We start from the raw sequence: 21,825 nt of genomic DNA on the forward strand, positions 1-21,825 counted from the left end.
CTTTTGTAAAGTTGTTTCGTAATTAAGGAGCCTAACCTAAAATTAAGTAGGCTTATGGTGACTTAATGAGTGATTTCCTGGTCAACATTTGGTTTTTATATTATTTGACAAGTTTTTCAATTCCACTATGCCATTGGACTTTAGTTCCTCATATATTGGCAAACCTTATATCTACGCTGCCATACACCTACGTGGGTGCATGCGCGTCCTCAACAAATATATAACGCTGCCAGAACTATCCTTTTAAACTTTCATGATGTATTTAAATTCCAATAAGTTGTTGAGTACTCCCTCCGTTCTGAATTACTTGTCTTAGATTTGTCTAGATACGGAGGTATCTAGCACTAAAATGAGTCTAGATACATTCGTATCTAGACAAATCCAAGACAACTAATTCGGAACGGAGGGAGTATAATATAAGCAGCTAGCCTGTGCGCATGCACAGGTTGACGCCAAGTTCTACAACAATCCGATTCAGTCGCTGCTCTTCAGGTAAATGCTTCTTCTTTCTGCCAAGGGTGTTCTCAATCAAGAAGGAAAATTTACAACGTGGTCCATGGTTTGTGACAGTTGCGGGGATGACGGCCACATTCGAGGTTGGAGATGGCATGAGATGCAGAGCTGCCTTCTGCCACTCTCTCTGCAAGGTAATGTACCAGAGCTCTCATTTGTGGCCTGGTTTGCTAGATTAGTTGGGATTGTGCTTAACCACCTGTTCTTACATAGATGTACTTTCAGTAAGAAGAAACAGCTACATTTTTTATCATTGCATTTTGTCCCCGGGAGATCATGTTGAACCAATACTTGACTTGGTTAACCCTCAGCATGAGTAAGATTCCATACTAAACAATTGGACATGCAGATCTGACAGTTCTTTGTTCCTGAGGAATACACCAGTTCTCTCGCCCTCGATATTTTGATATATGTTTCTGTCAATTTATAGAGGCCCTTGGGGTGCATGGTCTCCAATACCAGAAAATAATGCCATTGCAATTAGCCCACATGTCAGGTATTCATATTTGCATACTTTCACACTATTTGAAGAAAGCAAGCAGCACACCAACCTCTTATGTGCATACTGTCCTCATTCTTCTTGTAGAATGCTTGATTCCTTATTTGGTTCTATTGGGTATGATTTTCTCCACTATGCTTCTTTCAAACAGGATGGATCTCTTTTTGCGGCAACGGGTGATACACCAGTTCTCTCGTCCTAAAAATAAAGAAGGATAAAAGGGTTTTCCGGGATTGACAGCAAAGAAAAATAGGAAAGTGGGAACCCGTACGGTAATAAGAAGGAATGGAGGGATTTCGGGGATTGAAAGCAAAAAATAGGAAAGTGGGAAGCTGTCTCATTGTAACAAGGAAAGGAGGGATTCGGGGAAAAAGTGGGAAGCCAGCAATCCCATAATAAGAAGAAAGTGTCCTAATAAGGAAGAACAGAGAGAACAAAGAAGGAAAGGAGGGATTCCGGGAATTGACAATAAAGAAGAAAAGGGAGGGATTTCTGGGATTGATAGAGAAAAATAGCCTGGTGATTTTTTGTCATTTGTTTTGTGTCGTAGTGAGTTGATTGATCTCTAAAAAGATTGTGGGAACAAAGTAAACCAGCTAGAAATCAATCAAAAGTCGCCCCCCTCAAAAAAAATCATCCTCTGCCACTAGCTATAATCCCACGTACGAAGTTTTACCCCGTCCATAACTCGAGAGAAAATTATGTTAGAATTGTTTAACACCTGCAAAAGAAATACTATGTCTAAGTCATAATAATAAGTTGTTTATTTATTGTTCATGTACAATAATTTTTTTGAGAATTATAATGAAAAAGATAGTACCAGTTAAAATAGGTGCTTGATTGGTGGACATGAATAGTGCTATGCTACACAGTTCCTAAACCTACCCAAATTTGGTTTATGAAAATTTGTGTTACCTCCGTAGTTAAGCAAAAAACATTGTACTAAAATGGACTTTACTATTTACAGTATAATGCAATATGTTTTGGTTATCACTAAGTAACTCCAACAAAGGCATGAAGAGATGCTCACAACCACGTAGATATTTCTATGATTTAAATTCCACACACCTTCAGTACACTTCTGAAATACGTTCATATTTTTTCTGCGTACATATTTTCATGGCAGCATGGAGAATTTCAAAGAGTTTGTTCATGTCATCATGCCTGGCGGTGTGTTGTGGAATGAGAGGGGGTCTTGAGCAATTGGGTTAGGGAAGTATGGTTTTTTTCACCCGATGCAACGCACGGGCATTTGTGCTAGTGCAATAAAAATCAATGGAGAATTATTTTGGAATATCTGTGAATTTTAGGAGGTGGAATCGACGTAAATGGAGGCCCGAGGCCTCCACAACCCACCAGGGCGCGCCACCAAGGCCCAGGCGCGCCCTGGTGTATCGTGCCCTCCTCGAATGTCGGTTGGAGCTATACTTCGGGCGCAAGTAATCTTATATCTGAAAAAAATCGTGTAAAAATCTCAGCGCAATCGTAGTTACGGATCTCCGGGAATTTAAGAAACCGTGAAGGGCCAGATCTGGGGAGCGTGAAATAGAAGAGATGAGAGAGGGAGATCCAATCTCGGAGGGGCTCCTACCCCTCCGCCACCATGGAAGCCATGGACTAGAGGGGGAACTCTCCTCTCATCTAGGGGGGGGGGCAAGGAAGAAGAAGAAGAAGGAGGGGGCTCTCTCCCCCTCTCTCCCGGTGGCGCCGGAGTGCCGCCGGGGCTATGATCGTGATGGTGATCTACATCAACAATCTTGCTACCGTCAACACCTACTCTCCCCCCTCTATGCAGCAGTGTAACACCCCTTCTCTCCGCTATAATCTCTACTTAAACATGGTGCTCAGCTCCATATATTATTTCCCAATGATATTTGGTTATCCTATGATGTTTGAGTAGATCCGTTTTGTCCTATGGGTTAATCATGATCTTGCTTGGTATGATTGTATATTTTATTTATGGTGCTGTCCTACGGTGCCCTCTGTCTCATGCAAATGTGAGGGGCCCCCGTTGTAGGGTGTTGCAATATGTTCACGGTTTGCTTACTGTCAGTGTTGTAGGGAATGACAGCAGCCTAAACACGGATAAGTGGGTCATGGCGTATGGGAGTAAAGAGGACTTGATGCTTAATGCTATGGTTGGGTTTCACGACCTTAATGATCTTTAGTAGCTGCGGATGCTTGCTAGAGTTCCAATCATAAGTGCATATGATCCAAGTAGAGAAAGTATGTTAGCTCATGCTTCTTCCTCGTATAAATTGCAAATTATTGGTACTTGTTATCGATTGCTTAGGGACAAATGACTTTCTTGTTGACGAAAGCTGTCCACTTTTACTACCTTGCATTTTATTCGTAGTCTTATTCTCGCAAAGTACTCATAGTTTGATTCTTGCAAAATAGTTTCATACTTGTTCTAGGTAAAGCAAAACGGCAAGTGTGCGTAGAGTTGTATCGGTGGTCGATAGAACTTGAGGGAATATTTGTTCTGCCTTTAGCTCCTCGTTTGGTTCGACACTCTTATTTATCGAAGAAGGCTACAAACGATCGCCTATACTTGTGGGTTATCAAGACCTTTTTCTGGCGCTGTTGCCGGGGAGCAATAGCATGGGGTGATTATTCTCGTGTGTGCTTGTTTGCTTTATCACTAAGTAGTTTTTATTTTCTGTTCTAAGTTGTTCTATATCTTTAGTCATGGATATGGAACACGAAACACCAAAAAAAATACTGGTACTTGCTACTCATGGAGATGGGGGACCTCCTAAAATCCTTGGTGCTCGTTATGTCAAAAATATAATGCACTACTTTGATAATCCTGAGAAAACCCCATTCAACTATATAATGGGAGTAACGTTGGATCAAGGTGAATACTTTAGGGATTATCGATTGACACAAAAGGGAAAATTTTATGGGATCAAATTCATATGTTGCATTGGTATGCTCGGGATTTATGTTTGAGATATGATTTTACTTGTTGCTCTAGGATGAATGCTCCACACCTTCCCTTTTCATGCAAATTTAATGATAATGAAGCCTTGGCTTCTTATGCCAATGATATATATTAGTACTATGATGTGGAATGAATAGAAGAATTTGTTGCTTTTAAGGGTGCTTACGAAATTGAATCTTTGTTTTTAAAGTATGAAGCTTTTGATGATGATGTTTATAGACCTGAAAATTTTGCCATCCTTAAATATTGCTATGATAATTATAAATACAATTTCGATATTGATGCATTTATTGAGAAAGTCTCCGTTGTCCAAGAAGAGACTAATATTTTGCAGCAATCTATGAAAGAAGGAATTGATGAAACTGTGAGCTTATTGGATGAAAGAGATGATGAGGAGAGCGAAGAACAAAAGGAGGAAGAGCGGATTGATCACCCGTGCCCACCTTCTAATGAGAGTAACTCTTCAACTCATACATTGTTTAATGTCCCTTCGTTCTTACCGAAGGATGAATGCTATGATAATTTCTATGATCCCGTTGATTCTTTTGAAATGTCCCTTTTTGATGAACTTGATGCTTGTGGCCAAGATGCCAATATGAATTATGCTATTGGAGATGAACTTGCTATTGTTCCTTATGTTAAATATGAAATTGTTGCTATTGCACCCACACATGATAGTCCTATTATCTTTTTGAATTCTCCAAACTACACTATATCGGAGAAGTTTGTTCTTATTAAGGATTACATTAATGGGTTGCCTTTTACCATTGCACATGATGATTTTGATGAATATAACGTGCATGTGCTTGCTGCTCCTACTTGCAATTATTATGAGAGAGGAACATCTCCACCTCTTTATGTTTCCAATACGATAAAATTGCAAGAAACTACTTATGCTATGTATTGGCCTTTACTTGATGTGCATCAATTGTTCTTGCATGACATGCTGATGCATAAGAATAGAGTTAAACTTCGTCATTGCATGATATATGTTGCTTTGTGGTCACTACTAAATGCCAAATCATTATTAATTAAAATTGGCTTTGATATACCTTGGGATCCGGGTGGATTCATTAGCTGAGCACTTCATGCCTAGCTTAATGGCAAGAAAGTTGCTAGGGAGACAACCCGGAAGTTTTAGAGAATCATTTATTTCTGTTGAGTGCTTTTATAAAGTTTAAAAACAAAAAAATAAAGAGGGGAACTTAAAACTTCACAAAAAGAAAAGTGAAAGTGAGATAAACGAGCACCATGGAAGCGGGAGCATGCCTTGAACTTTGTTCATGCCCATGAAAACTTTGTGAATCTTGAATTGCAGAAACTTTTCAAAAAAATAATTATCCCCTTGTACAATTCCATTGTATTATAAAAATAATGTGCCAAGATTTGCCTTTAGGATGAGTAGATTGCTTGTTGGTATGTGCAGTGCAAAAACATAAACTTTGGCTGTAGCGCATGATTTTACATTTTTTTACTGGAACGTCGAAAGGTTCTGAAACTTTTTGCACAGTCTTGATACAATTTTTTTACTTTTTCATAATTTTTTCAGAATTTTTGGAGTACATGAGTATGGTAGATGTTAAGATTACTACAGACTGTTCTGTTTAAGATAGATTCTGTTTTTGATGCATTGTTTTGCTTGTTTTGATGAAACTATCGATTCTATCGGTGGTATGAGCCATGGAAAAGTTATATTACAGTAGGTACAATGCAAAAACAAAATATGAATTGGTTTGCAACAGTACTTAGAGTAGTTATTTTCTTTATTATACTAACAGATCTTACCGAGCTTTCTGTTGAGTTTTGTGTGGATGAAGTGATCAAAGATCGAGGAGGTCTTGATATGAGGAGAAGGAGGAGAGGCAAGCGATCAAGCCTGGGGATGCCCAAGGCACCCCAAGTAAATATTCAAGGAGACTCAAGCGTTTAAGCTTGGGGATGCCCTAGAAGGAATCCCATCTTTCTTCAACAAGTATCAGTACATCTTCGTCTTCGTTTCGTTCATGTGATATGTGCAAATCTTGGAGCACCTTTTGCATTTAGTTTTCATTTTTCTTTTATGCAACATGCTGGTATGAGATAGTCCATGGTTTATATATAGAATGATCATTGCACTTCACTTATATCTTTTGAGTATGGCTTTATAAAATGCTTCATGTGCTTCACTTATATCATTTGAAGTTTGGATTGCCTGTTTCTCTTCACATAGAAAACCGATGTTCATAGAATGCTCTTTTGCTTCACTTATATTTGTTAGAGCATGTTATTTTGTAGAAATAATTAAACTCTCTTGCTTCACTTATATCTATTTAGAGAGACAAACGGAATTGGTCAATTGCATGGTTAGTCATAAAATCCTACATAAAACTTATGGATCACTGAATATGATATGTTTATTCCTTGCAATAGTTTTGCGATATAGAGATGGAATATGTGGGAGGTACTAGTAATGGTTGTGGTTAGTAAGAATATTGGTGTTAAGGTTTGTGATTCCTGAAGCATGCACGTATAGTCTCTCGTTATGCTATGAAGTTGGAGCATGATTTATTATTGATTGTCTTCTTTATGAGTGGCGGTCGGGGACGAGCGATGGTCTTTTCCTACCAATCTATCCCCCTAGGGACATGCGTAGTAGTACTTTGCTTCGAGGGCTAATAAACTTTTGAAATAAGTATATGAGTTCTTTATGACTAATGTGAGTCCATGGATTATACGCACTCTTACCTTTCCGCAATTTGCTAGCCTCTACGGTACCTTGCATTGCCCTGTCTCACTTTGAGATGTGTTGCAAACTTCGCAGGTGCATCCAAACCCCGTGATATGATACGCTCTATCACACATAAGCCTTATTATATCTTCCTCAAAACAGCCACCATACCAACCTATTATGGCCTTTCCATAGCCATTCCGATATATATTCCCACGCAACTTCCACCACTTCCGTTTTGATGACTTGAGCATTCATTGTCATATCGCTTTGCATGATCATAGCTGACATAGTAGTTGTGGATCAACCACCGTGCATCATTTTTATACATGTTGCACTAGATCATTGCACCTCCTGGAACACTGCCAGAGGCATTCATGTAGAGTCATATTTTGTTATAGGTATCGAGTTGTAATTTTTATTCCTTTTGAGTTATAAGTAAATAGAAATGTGATGATCATCATTTTAGTTCCCAGTGAGGAAAGGATGATGGAGACTATGATTTCCCCACAAGTCGGGATGAGACTCGGGACAATGAGAGAGAAAAAAGAAAAGAAAAAGAAAAGAAAGAAAGAAAAATAAAAATAAAAAAATAAACAAAGAGAGAAGGGGCATTGTTAGTATCCTTTACCACACTTGTTCTTCAAAGTAGCACCATGTTTTTCATATTGAGAGTCTCATATGTTGTCACTTTCTTATACTAGTGGGAATATTTCATTGTAGGATTAGATGCACACCCACTTAGTTTTTTTTTTGAGGGACACACCCACTTAGTTTTCATATTGAGCTTTCATACACTTATAGCTCTTAGTGCATTCGTTGCATCGCAATCCCTACTCGTCACGTTGATATCAATTGATGGGCATCTCCATAGCCTGTTGGTTATCCACATTGATGTGAGACTTTCTTACTTTTTTGTCTTCTTTATATTTACCCCTATCATCATACTCTATTCCACCTGTAGTGCTATATCCATGACTTGCGCTCATGTATTGAGTGAGGGCTGAAAAAGCTGAAGCGTGTTAAAAAGCATGAACCAATTGCTCGGCTTTTCATCGGGGTTGTGCATGATAAATACTTTGTGTTAAGAAGACAGAGCATGACAAGACTATATGATTTTGTAGGGATAACTTTCTTTAGCGTTGATATTTTGAAAGGCATGATTGTTTGTTGGGATGCCTGAGTATTGATGTCTTTATGTCAAATTATAGACTATTGCTTTGAATCACTTATGTCTTAATATTCATACCATGATTAGATATAAGATAAAGTTTATGCTAGGTAGCATTCCACATCAAAAATTATCTTTTTTATCATTTACCTACTCGAGGACGAGCAGGAATTAAGCTTGGGGATGCTGATACGTATCCGCCGTATCTATAATTTTTTATTGTTTCATGCCAATATTATTCAACTTTTACATACCTCTGGAAACTTTTTATATGATTTATTTGGACTAACTTACTTATCCAGTGCCCAGTGCTAGTTCCTGTTTGTTGCATGTTTTTGTTTCACAGAAAATCAATATCAAATGAAGTCCAAATGCAATAAAAATCTACGGAGAATTATATTGGAATATTTGCGGATTTTAGGAGGTGGAATCAACGTAAACGGAGGCCCGAGGCCTCCACAACCCACCAGGGCGCGCCACTAGGGCCCAGGCATGCTCGGGTGTATCGTGCCCTCCTCGACATTAGTTGGAGCTATGCTTCGGGTGCAAGGAAGCTTATATCCAGAAAAAAATTGTGTAAAAATCTCAACGCAATCGGAGTTACGGATCTCCGAGAATCTAGGAAACCATGAAGGGCCATATCTGGGGAGTGCGAAACAGAAGAGAACAGAGAGGGAGATCCAATCTTGGAGGGGCTCCAGCCCCTTCGCCGCCATGGATTCCATGGACCAGAGGGGGAACTCTCCTCCCATCTAGGGGAGGCCAAGGAAGAAGAATAAGGAGGGTGGCTCTCTCCCCCTCTCTCCCGGTGGTGCTGGAGTGCCACCGGGGCTAGGATCGTGACGACGATCTACATCAATAATATTGCTGCCGTCAACACAAACTCTCCCCCCTCTATGCAGCAGTGTAACACCCCTTCTCTCTGCTGTAATCTCTACTAAAACATGGTGCTCAATTCCATATATTATTTCCCAATGATATTTGGTTATCCTATGATGTTTGAGTAGATCCGTTTTGTCCTATGGGTTAATCGTGACCTTGGTTGGTATGATTATATATTTTATTTATGGTGCTATCCTATGGTGCCCTCCGTCTCGCGCAAACATGAGGGGCCCCCGTTGTAGGGTGTTGCAATATGTTCATGGTTTGCTTATTGTCAGTGTTGCGGGGGATGATAGCAACCTAAATGCGGATAAGTGGGTCATGGAGTATGGGAGTAAATAGGACTTGATACTTAATGCTATGGTTGGGTTTCACGGCCTTAATGATCTTTAGTAGTTGTGGATGCTTGCTAGAGTTCCAATCATAAGTGCATATGATCCAAGTAGAGAAAGTATGTTAGCTCATGCCTCTCCCTCGTATAAATTGCAAGAATGATTACCGGTACTTGTTATCATTGCCTAGGGACAAATGAATTTCTTGTTGACAAAATCTATCCACTTTTACTACCTTGCAATTTATTCGTAGTCTTATTATCGCAAAGTACTCATAGTTTTGTTCTTGCAAAATAGTTTCATACTTGTTCTAGGTAAAGCAGACGTCAACTGTGCGTAGAGTTGTATCAGTGGTCGATAGAATTTGAGGGAATATTTATTCTGCCTTTAGCTCCTCGTTGGGTTTGACACTCTTATTTATCGAAGAAGGCTACAAATGATCCCTTATACTTGTGGGTTATCATTTGCCGAGATCCGATGAATTGTGGATTTGTGATCGCTTATCTATGAATATTATTTGAATCTTCTTTGAATTCTTATATGCATGATTTGATATCTTTGTAATTCTCTTTGGACTACCAGTTTGGTTTGGCCAACTAGATTGGTTTTTCTTGCAATGGGAGAAATGCTTAGCTTTGGGTTCAATCTTGCGGTGTCCTTTCCCAGTGACAGTAGGGGCAGCAAGGCACGTATTGTATTGTTGCCATCGAGGGTAAAAAGATGGGGTTTTCATCATATTGCTTTAGTTAATTCCTTTACATCATGTCATCTTACTTAATGCGTTACTCCGCTCTTTATGAACTTAATACTCTAGATGCATGTTGGATAGCGGTCGATGTGTGGAGTAATAGTAGTAGATGCAGAATCGTTTCGCTCTACTAGAAAAGGATGTGGTGCCTATATTCATGATCATTGCCTTAGATATCGTCATAACTTTGCGCTTTTCTATCAATTGCTCGGCAGTAATTTGTTCACCCACCGTATTATTTGCTATCTTGAGAGAAGCCTCTAGTGAAACCTAAGGCCCTCGGGTCTATTTTCCATCATACAAGTTTCCGATCTACAATATTAGTTTCCGATCTACTATTCTTGCAATCTTTTACTTTCCGATCTATAAACCAAAAATACCAAAAATATTTACTTTATGGTTTATCCATCTCTATCAGATCTCACTTTTGTAAGTAACCTTGAAGGGATTGACAACCCATTTATCGCGTTGGGTGCAAGTTTGTTTGATTGTTCGTGCAGGTATTCGGTGATTTGTGCGTTGTCTCCTACTGGATTGATACCTTGGTTCTCAAACTGAGGGAAATACTTATCTCTACTTTGCTGCATCACCCTTTCCTCTTCAAGGGGAAAACCAACGCAAGCTCAAGAAGTAGCAGGAAGAATTTCCGGCGCCGTTGCCGAGGAGATCTACGCCAAGTCAAGACATACCAAGTACCCATCATAAACTCTCATCTCTTGCATTACATTATTAGCCATTCACCTCTCGTTTTCCTCTCCCCCATTTCTAAAACGATTTTCGAAAAGATTTGCCTTTTCTTCGCCCCTCTTCCGTTCGTCTTCCTTGCTTGCTTTTTGTGTGCTCATGTGTTGGATTGCTTGCTTTGTCACGATGGCTCGAGAGAATACCAAATTGTGTGACTTTTCCAACACCAATAACAATGATTTTATTAGTACTCCGATTGCTCCCGCCACTAGTTCGGAATCTTGTGAAATTAATGTCGGTTTGCTAAATCTTGTTATGAAAGATCAATTTTCTAGCCTTCCTAGTGAAGATGTCGCATCCCATCTAAACAATTTCGTTGATTTGTGTGACATGCAAAGGAATAAAGATGTGGATAATGATATTGTTAAATTGAAGTTGTTTCCGTTTTCACTTAGAGATCATGCTAAAACTTGGTTTTCATCTTTGCCTAAAAATAGTATTGATTCATGGAAGAAGTGTAAAGATGCTTTATCTCTAAGTATTTCCTTCCCGCTAAGATCATCTCCCATAGGAATGATATTATGAATTTTAAGCAACTTTATCATGAACATGTTGCACAATCTTGGAAGAGGATGAATTTTATGATACAAAATTGCCCTACTCATGGTTTGAATTTGTGGATGATTATACAAAAAAATTATGTCGGATTGAATTTTGCTTCTAGAAATCTTTTAGATTCGGCCGTGGGAGGAACTTTTATGGAAATTACCTAGGAGAAGCTACTAAACTCCTTGATAATATTATGGTTAATTATTCTCAATGGCACACCGAAAGATCTTCCACTAGTAAAAAAGTGCATGCGATTGAAGAGTTTAATGTTTTGAATGGAAATATGGATGAACTTATGAAATTATTTGCTAGCAAGAGTGCTTATATTGATCCTAATGATATGCCTTTGTCTACTTTGATTGAAAATGATAATGAATCTATGGATTTGAATTTTGTTGGTAGGAACAATTTTGGTAATAACGCGTATAGAGGTAATTTTAATCCTAGGTCATTTCCTAGTAATTCCTCTAATAATTATGGTAATTCCTACAACAACTCTTATGGAAATTATAATAAGATGCCCTCTGATTTTGAGAATAGTGTTAAAGAATTTATGAGTTCGCAAAAGAATTTCAATGCTTTAATTGAAGAAGAAATTCTCAAGATTGATGATTTGGCTAGGTACATGGATAGAATTTCTCCTGATGTTGATTCTTTAAAACTTAGATCTATTCCACTCAAGCATGATATTAATGAGTCTCTCGAAGCCATGAGAATTTCCATTGATGAGTGCAAAGAAAGAATCGCTAAGATGCGTACCAACCAAGATTTGTTTGGAAAAGCGTGTTCTTCTAGTTTTTGTGAAAATAATGATGAAGATATTAAAGTGGGGCTGGATCTTTGTTTTCGTGTTCTTCTAGTTTTCGTGTTCTTCTATTGAATCTTTGTTCTATAATATAAATTTTGATAAAGATGGGACTGGAGATGAGTCAACTTTAGTTAAAAGGCATCCCAATGATTCAGTGTTTTTAGATCTTCATGCAAAAATTGATAAAAGTGGGATTGGAGAGGTCAAGACTTTAAGTAGCAATGAACCCACTCTTTTGGATTTCAAGGAATTTAATTATTATAATTGTTCTTTAATAGATTGTATTTCCTAGTTGCAATCCATGTTGAATTCTCCTAATGCTTATAATCAAAACAAAGCTTTTACTAAACATATCTTTGATGCTATGATGCAATCTTTTGAAGAAAAGCATGAATTAGAAGTTTATATCCCTAGAAGACTTTATGATGAGTGGGAACCTACTATTAAGATTAAGATTAGAGACTATGAGTGTCATGCTTTGTGTGATATGGGTGCTAGCATTTCCATAATTCCAAAAACTTATGTGATGTGTTAGGTTTCCGTGAATTTAATAATTGTTCTTTAAATTTGCATCTTGCGAATTCCACTATATTTAAATCTATGGGAAGGATTAATGATGTTCTTATTATTGCAAATAGTTATGTGCCCTTAGATGTCATTGTTCTTGATATAGATTGCAGTCCTACATGTCCAATTATTCTTGGTAGACCTTTCCTTAGAACAATTGGTGCAATTATTGATATGAAAGAAGGAAACATTAGATTTCAATTTCTATTAAGGAAGGGCATGGAACACTTTCGTAGAAAGAAACTTAAATTTCCATATGAATCTATTATGAGAGCTACTTATGGATTGCATACCAAAGATGACAATACCTAGATCTATTTGTGTTTTTATGCCTAGCTAAGGGCGTTAAACAATAGTGCTTGTTGGGAGGCAACCCAATTTTATTTTTGTTCCTTGCTTTTTGTTCCTGTTTTGCTCTGAATAATTCATCTAGCCTCTGGTTAGATGTGGTTTTGTGTTTTGATTCGTGTTGGTGCCAAGTAAGACCTTTGGGATAGCTTACGGTGATAGTTGTTTTGATCTTGCTGAGAAACAGAAACTTTTGTGCCCAGGAAAATAATTTTCATAATTCACAGAAGCGTGCTTTTGATCTGATTCTTTTTGCACTGGATTGGTACACAAATTTCCCAGGTTGTCCTACTTTTTCAGAAATTTTGGAGTTACATAAATATTCGAGAGTTGCAGATTGCTACAGACTGTTCTGTTTTTGACAGATTCTGTTTGTTGTGTTGTTTGCTTATTTTGATGAATCTATGGGTACTATTGGGGGGTATGAACCATGGAAAAGTTTGAATACAGTAGATGTTACACCAATATAAATAAAGAATGAGTTCGCAACAATATCCTAAAGTGGTGATTTATTTTCTTATACTAACGGGGCTTATGAGATTTTTTGTTGAGTTTTGTGTTGTGAAGTTTTCAAGTTTTGGGTAAGGATTTGATGGACTATGGAATAAGGAGTGGCAAGAGCCTAATCTTGGGGATTCCCAAGGCACCCCAAGGTAATATTCAAGGACAACCAAGAGCCTAAGCTTGGGGATGCCCCGGAAGGCATCCCCTCTTTCATCTTCATCTATTGGTAACTTTACTTGAGGCTATATTTTTATTCATCACATATATGTGTTTTGCTTGGAGCGTCTTGTATGGTTTGAGTCTTTGCTTTCTAGTTTTCCACAATCATCCTTGCTGTACACACCTTTTGAGTGAGACACGCATGAATCGTGATTTATTAGAATACTCAATGTGCTTCACTTATATCTTTCGAGCTAGGCAATTTTGCTCTAGTGCTTCACTTATATCTTTTTAGAGCACGGCGGTGGTTTTATTTTATACAAATTGATGAACTCTCATGCTTCACTTATATTATTTTGAGAGTCTCTAAACAGCATGGTAATTTGCTCTGGTTATAAATTTAGTCCTAATATGATAGACATCCAAGAGGGATATAATAAAAAAATCATATAAAGTGTATTGAATACTATGAGAAGTTTGATTCTTTATGATTGTTTTGAGATATGAAGATGGTGATATTAGAGTCATGCTAGTGAGTAATTGTGAATTTGAGAGATACTTGTGCTGAGGTTTGTGATTCCCGTAGCATGCACATATGGTGAACCGTTCTGTGATGAAGTCAGAGCCTGATTTATTTTTTGATTGTCTACCTTATGAGTGGCGGTCGGGGACGAGCGATGGTCTTTTGCTACCAATCTATCCCCCTAAGAGCATGCGCGTAGTAATTTGTTTAGATAACTAATAGATTTTTGCAATAAGTATGTGAGTTCTTTATGACTAATGTTGATTCCATGGATTATGCGCACTCTCACCCTTCCACCATTGCTAGCCTCTCTTGTACCGCCCAACTTTCGCCCGTACCATACACCCACCATATACCTTCCTCAAAACAGCCACCATACCTACCTATTATAGCATTTCCATAGCCAATCGGAGATATATTGCCATGCAAATTTCCACCATTCTGTTTATTATGACACGCTTCATCATTGTCATATTGCTTTGCATGATCATGTAGTTGACATCATATTTGTGGCAAAGCCACCTTTCATAATTCTTTCATACATGTCACTCTAGATTCATTGCACATCCCGGTACACCACCAGAGGCATTCATATAGAGTCATATTTTGTTCTATGTATCGAGTTGTAATTCTTGAGTTGTAAGTAAATAGAAGTGTGATGATCTTCATTATTAGAGCATTGTCCCAGTGAGGAAAGGATGATGGAGACTATGATTCCCCCACAAGTCGAGATGAGACTCCGAATGAAAAATAAAGAAAAAGAGTCCAAAAATGAGAAAGGCCCAAATAAAAAAATGAGAGAAAAAGAGAGAAGGGGCAATGTTACTATCCTTTTTCCACACTTGTGCTTCAAAGTAGCACCATGATATTCATGGTAGAGAGTCTCCTATGGTATCACTTTCATATGCTAGTGGGAATTTTTAATTATAGAACTTGGCTTGTATATTCCAATGATGGGCTTCCTCAAGTCGCCCTAGGTCTTCGTGAGCAAGCGAGTTGGATGCACACCCACTCAGTTTTATTTTTGAGCTTTCATAAACTTATAGCTCTAGTGCATCCGTTGCATGGCAATCCCTACTCACTCACATTGATATCTATTGATGGGCATCTCCATAGCCCGTTGATACGCCTAGTTGATGTGAGACTATCTCCCTCTTTTTGTCTTCTCCACAACCACCTTATTCTATTCCACCTATATTGCTATGTCCATGGCTAACGCTCATCTATTGCATGAAAGTTGAAAAAGTTTGAGAGCACCCAAAGTATGAAACAATTGCTTGGCTTGTCATCGGGGTTGTGCATGACTTAAATATTTTGTGTGATGAAGACGGAGCATAGCTAGACTATATGAATTTTTAGGGATAAGCTTTCTTTGGCCATGTTATTTTTAGAAGACATAATTGCTTTGTTAGTATGCTTGAAGTATTTTTTTATGTCAATATTAAACTTTCAATTTTTGGATGTTATGGATCTATACATTCATGCCACAGTAAATAAAATTGCATGGATAAGTATGTTAGGTAGCATTCCACATCAAAAATTCTATTTTATCATTTACCTACTCGAGGACGAGTAGGAATTAAGCTTGGGGATGCTTGATACGTCTCCAACGTATCTATAATTTTTTATTGTTCCATGCTATTATTTTATCTGTTTTGGATGTTTTATATGCATTAATATTCTATTTTATATTATTTTTGGGACTAACCTATTAACCTAGAGTCTAGTTCCAGTTCCTGTTTTTTCGTTGTTTTTTGAGTTTTGCAGAAAATGAATACCAAAGGGAGTCCAAACAGAATGAAACCGTCCCGATGATTTTTCTTGGACCAGAAGACAACCATGAGACTTGGAGATGAAGTCGGAGGAGCCACGAGGCGCCCATAAGGACGGAGGGCGCACCTAGGGGGCAAGGTGCGTCCCACCCTTGTGGGCCCCTCATGACCGTCCTGACCTAATTCTTTCGCCTATATGTTCCCATATATCCCCAAACCAAGAGGGGTATCCACGAAAACACTGTTTCGCCGTCGCAACCTTCTGTACTCGTGAGATCCCATCGAGGGGTCTTTTCCAGCGTCCTGCTAGAGGGGCATTCGATCACGGAGGGCTTCTACATCAACTCTATTGCCCTTCCGATGAAGCGTGAGTAGTTTACAATAGACCTACACTTCCATAACTAGTAGCTAGACGTCTTCTTCTCTCTCTTTGATTCTCAATACGATGTTCTTGGAGATCTATTCGATGTAATACTTTTTTTACGGTGTGTTTGCCGAGATCCGATGAATTGTGGATTTATGATCAGCTTATCTATGAATATTATTTGAATCTTCTCTGAATTCTTATATGCATGATTTGATATCTTTGTAATTCTCTTCGAACTGTCGGTTTGGTTTGGCCAACTAGATTGGTTTTTCTTGCAATTGGAGAAGTGCTTAGCTTTGGGTTCAATCTTGCGGTGTCCTTTCCGAGTGACAGTAGGGTCAGAAAGGCACGTATTGTAATGTTGCCATCGAGGATAAAAAGATGGGGTTTTCATCATATTGCTTGAGTTAATTCCTCTACATCATGTCATCTTACTTAATGCGTTACTCCATTCTTTATGAACTTAATACTCTAGATGCATGCTGGATAGCGGTCGATGTGTGGAGTAATAGTAGTAGATGCAGAATCGTTTTGGTCTACTTGACACGGACGTGATGACTATATTCATGATCATTGCCTTAGATATCGTCATAACTTTGCACTTTTCTATCAGTTGCTCGGTAGTAATTTGTTCACCCACCGTATTATTTGCTATCTTGAGAGAAGCCTCTAGTGAAACCTATGGCCCCGGGTCTATTTTCCATCATACTAGCTTCCGATCTACAATATTAGTTTCCAATCTACTATTCCTGCAATCTTTTACTTTCCGATCTATAAACCAAAAATACAAAAAATATTTACTTTATCATTTATCTATCTCTATCATATCTCACTTTTGCAAGTAGCCGTGAAGGGATTGGCAACCCCTTTATCGCGTTGGGTGCAAGTTTGTTTGATTGTTTGTGCAGGTATTCGGTGATTTGTTCGTTGTCTCCTACTGGATTGATACCTTGGCTCTCAAACTGTGGGAAATACTTATCTCTACTTTTCTACATCACCCTTTCCTCTTCAAGGGAAAACGAATGCAAGCTCAAGAAGTAGTAGAGGGCCGCAGTGAGAAATTCGATAGAAATTTGGTGCAGGGAAGTGGTTGCGGAACACATTGTGTCCGTGGTAAAACCCCACCCTTCCTCCCAAATCTAGCATACTTCTAGCGGCGCTGTGTTGGCGATGGTGTAGGAGGAAGAAGGATCGACGACATTGGTATGGTTGCAACTCTTGTTGTAGTAAAATTCCTCCCTTTGCCACTGATCACTTGCAGCGAGGTGACTCAGCACCCTGCAAGTTATAAAACCCTCCCTGTTGTAGTTCTTCATCCAAGATGACTAGTCCTTCTGATTCCTCATCCATAGATCACCTGGAAATGCAGTCCTTGCAACTGGATGTTAAAATGTTGCAATAGCACACAGAGAGTGACATGCAAGATTTTGAAGATTTTAGAGAGCATTTCACCAACAACTTTTGGTCCTTGCAAAAAACCTTGGGGAAACTACAGGGCACACTGAACAACTTCATCTCTGATTTTCCTGAACCAAGAGAAACCCCACCAAATCCCCAGGATGTTGCACAGAACAGTGGCCAACATCATACTCCTCAAGGCCCACTCCACAAACCAACAGATGTTCTCCAAACACCTCCAACTATTGGATCTACAATACTAGTGGACAAAAATACTTGCAAAGAGGTTAACTTGGATGGCAGCAACAACATTCCATATAGACACCCACACTTTGCTGAAAACAGAAACCCTATCCATGAAGCAAGAGCTACTACTGCAGGTAACCAAGCACCGAATGCCCAGTAGATCATTCAACTGGACCAGGAGCAAGTTAATCAAGCTCCATAGCAAGAAGGAAGAGTGGGAAATGTGCAGAGTGATCAGGTGCAAGACAACAGAAGACCCATTGTTATAGTCAAGCCAGCAGGATACAACATCCCTGTCGGGGGGATGAACCTCGGGCAAGCAACGGAACCCGGATCCTTTTCAATAACAACAGGGCCGGCGTCGCCCCTCAAGCCGGCCAAACTCTCCGACCCGGCAAGATGCGTCAACTCGGCCTCAACAACTAGTACAAGACAGCCGAACCCGGCACAACCGAGGCTTCCTCAACAAGCCAGCTCCACCCGTGGCGTGCTCCGCAATCCAGCCACAGGTCAGCTCCCGTCCCATCTAGGTTGTACGATGGGATGAGTCTTCAGCCACTGATGACCAAGGCAACAGTGCCCCGCCCATGCCTCTGGTCAGCCGGGGCGTGGCAACAGTGCCCCTCACCTACCCACTGACCAGGGCCGGTGTGGCTACAGTGCCACCGCCATCATCTATGATGACAGCAAGCGGCGACCTGGCGGAGCGCCACTATACATGACTCGACTCGGCCATGCCCTGACGATCGACAAGACGGTGCACAGCCCCCTAGGCACGCGGGGCCCGCACCTAGGGGAACCCGGCGAACCATAGGCCCCCAACAGGTCCCAGCCCGGGTCCCCGGACACCGACAACCCGGACCCACCGACTTGTAACATTACCATTGTACCCCTGGGGGGTTGGCCTATAAAACCCCCAGGAGCCCATGCATACGGGCAAGCAGAAGTAAGCAAGCAAGAGAGGAACTAGCCACCAAAATAGTAATGTCCACTCGGGGAGAAGGAGCAGCCTAAGCCTTGGCAGCCCTCCTTTCTCCTCCATACAGCTCTAGGAGCAACACTGTACTATCAAACATCAAACCACACTCGGCAGGACTAGGGGTGTTATCTCTCCGGAGAGCCCCGAACATGGGTATGTCTTGCGTCCCGCGCTCGCTCATACCAACCCCGCCTCTGGAGCCCACCAGTGCCCTCGAACCTCCTCCTCTCTTTATCCATCCCTTGGCATCTGTCGTGCGCCCACGACGGAAGTTGGCGCCCACCGTGGGGCAGCTCGAGGAGCTGGCCGGGAGCATGCTTCAGACGGGGCCCTTCTCCTACTCCGACGAGTCCGTCACGCTGGCGGACGACATCGTCGGTGCACTCGCCGCCTCCTTTGCCGCGCTATGCATCTCCGATGCGTCCACGGCCGACGAGTACCCCAGCAAGGTACTCAGCTACTCCGACTCCCCCCTCTCCCTCGGCAGTGGCATTTCTGTCGGGGCAATGGGCATCCACGTGGAGGTTTTCACCACTGGCGGCACCTCCTCCTCATCAAGCAAGACGAGGAAGGCTGGAAAAGCCAGGGCCACAGCAGAATGGATCGAGCCGTCCAATCTGTTGCGCGCCATGATCCAGAGCCTCCGCATCCCATTGGCACCAATGTCGACGCCACCAACGTCGCCGAGGCCCAGACCCAGCTCGAGGAAAGGCGCCAGAAGATGTTGGACCTGTCCAAGACGCTCGCCGCCACTCAGCATCGTCTGGATTTCGCTCAGTTGAAGCGCAACACCGCCTACGGATTCATGCGCGCCGTGGCCGAGCCGAGCCAGGTCGCCGACGTGTGTGCCCGGGGAGGAGCGATCGGCCGGGCCCTCGGTGCCATCCCAACCATCTACGAGACCCCAGCGAAGAACATGCGCGCTGCCCAGGAATCCGCAGTCGACCTGGACCAGCTCACGGGCAAGGAACTGAAGGAGCGCATCAGGCGGATGCGCGACCTTCTCAACGCGGCCAACACCCAGCAAGACCGCCTCAACCAGCTCGCCAAGACGGCGGGATCCGGCTCCGTCCGCATCGGCGGACCCGGCGAATTTCAGCACACAGCTTCCTCGCCACCCGGTGAGGCGCACTCCGGCCGAGCCCGGAGTCGGCGCGACCCAGCCGCCGGTGAATTGAGCGACGAGCCCATCCTAGAGACCCAGTGTGGACCCGGCCAACATGGCCGGCGTTCGGCTCCAACCGACCCGGCCCCCCATGTCCTGGTCGCTAGTCAACTCGGCCCGCGCGCCATCGACGACGCCGACGCTCGCCATCACCTCGACCAACTCGCTCACTCCCTGGAGGTGGAGGAAAGCGGCGCTATCGGGCTGGCGTGCTTCAGTCCACGCATCCGGGAGGAGCCCTTTCCCAAAGGGTTCATGATCCCCCGCGACACCCCCAAGTACAATGGGACCGTGAAGCCAGAAGATTGGCTCACCGACTACATCACCGCCATTGGCATCACTGGTGCCAATTGCCGTCTCGCCGTGCGCTACGCACCGCTCATGCTCCAGGGGTCAGCCCGCACCAGGTTGAACAGTCTACCGATGGGCAGCATCAACACGTGGGTCGATTTCGAGCAAGCCTTCGTCCGCAACTTCACGGGGACCTACAAGCGACCCGGCCGCCCTAGCCAGCTCGCCATGTGCATGCAAGGGCCTACGGAGACCAGTCGTGAGTACCTCACACACTGGACCGAGCACCGAAACATCTGGGAGGGCATCCATGAAGTCCAGGCGATCTAGTACTTCGTCAATGGGTGCCGAGATGGCACCCTCCTCAAGCACAAGCTCTTACGCTCCAAGCCGGCCACCATGGCCGCGCTCATGGTGACGGCGGACAAGTACGCCAACACTGACTCCGCCATTAAGATCCGGGTGGCCCTGGATGAAGCCGGCAAAGCAAAGCCGGTTCCTCCTCCGAAGCTGGCCGACGAAAGCAGCCGGCAGCAGCATCACCAGAACAACAAGCGCAAGGCCGACCAACCAGTGCAGCGCCACGATAACCGGCTCGTTGCGGAAACCGAGCCCGCGGCTGACCCGGCAGCCAAGCGCCGGCAGACCGGCAAGATGGCGTGGCAACCTGCCATGAGCTTCGAAGAGATGCTCGACGCCCCCTGCAAGCACCACAGCGGCGCAAGGCCGTCCATGCACACTCTTCGGCAATGCGCCATCACCAAGCGCATCATGAGGGGCGACGTCCCGCCTCCTCCGGCTCCAGCTCCAGGCGCGGGGCAGCCACCTCTGCCTCCACCGCCGCCTCCAACTGGCGGCGCGATGCACGACGATGCCTACCCGGTCCAAAACGCGGCCTACATCGTCTTCACTAGCCTTGGCAACGACAAGCGCAGCGAGCGCCTCCTTCGGCAGGAGGTGAACACCGTCATCCTGGCCAAACCAGAGTTCATGCACTGGTCGGACCGCCTGGTCACCGGGACCCGGGAGGATCACCCGGCGGTCATGCCGAATCCGGGTGGTTACGCCCTCGTCCTTAGCCCCACCATCATCGTGCGGCGCACGTGCAAGTTCTCCCGAGTCCTTATCGACGGTGGCAGCAGCATCAACATCCTCTACCGCGACACAATGACCAAAGTCGGCCTCAAGGCCGAGGACCTGGAACCGACCCGGATGATCTTCCACGGCATCATACCTGGCCTCTCTTGCTCTCCCATTGGCCGGGACCGACTCAAAGTCCTGTTCGGTGATAGCAACCACTTCCGGCGCGAACCAATCTGGTTCGAGGTGGTGGACATGTCCAATGCGTACCACACACTACTGGGCCGACCTGCGCTTGCCAAGTTCATGGCGGTTCCCCATTACGCGTACCTGAAGATAAAGATGCCGGGTCCCAAGGGCCTCATCACCATTACCGGCGACTACCGCAAGTCCCTGGAGTGCACCCGAGACAGCGCCAAGCTGGCCGAGTTGCTGGTCATTGCCGAGGAGCGGCGCCAGCTCGACCGGATCGTCGCCATGGAAGGCGAGGCCTCGACCGCGCCGATCCCAACCAAGGACCCAGCCG

The sequence above is a fragment of the Triticum aestivum genome, chromosome 3B, assembly GCF_018294505.1.
Source record: "Triticum aestivum cultivar Chinese Spring chromosome 3B, IWGSC CS RefSeq v2.1, whole genome shotgun sequence".
NCBI classification, from domain to species: domain Eukaryota; kingdom Viridiplantae; phylum Streptophyta; class Magnoliopsida; order Poales; family Poaceae; genus Triticum; species Triticum aestivum.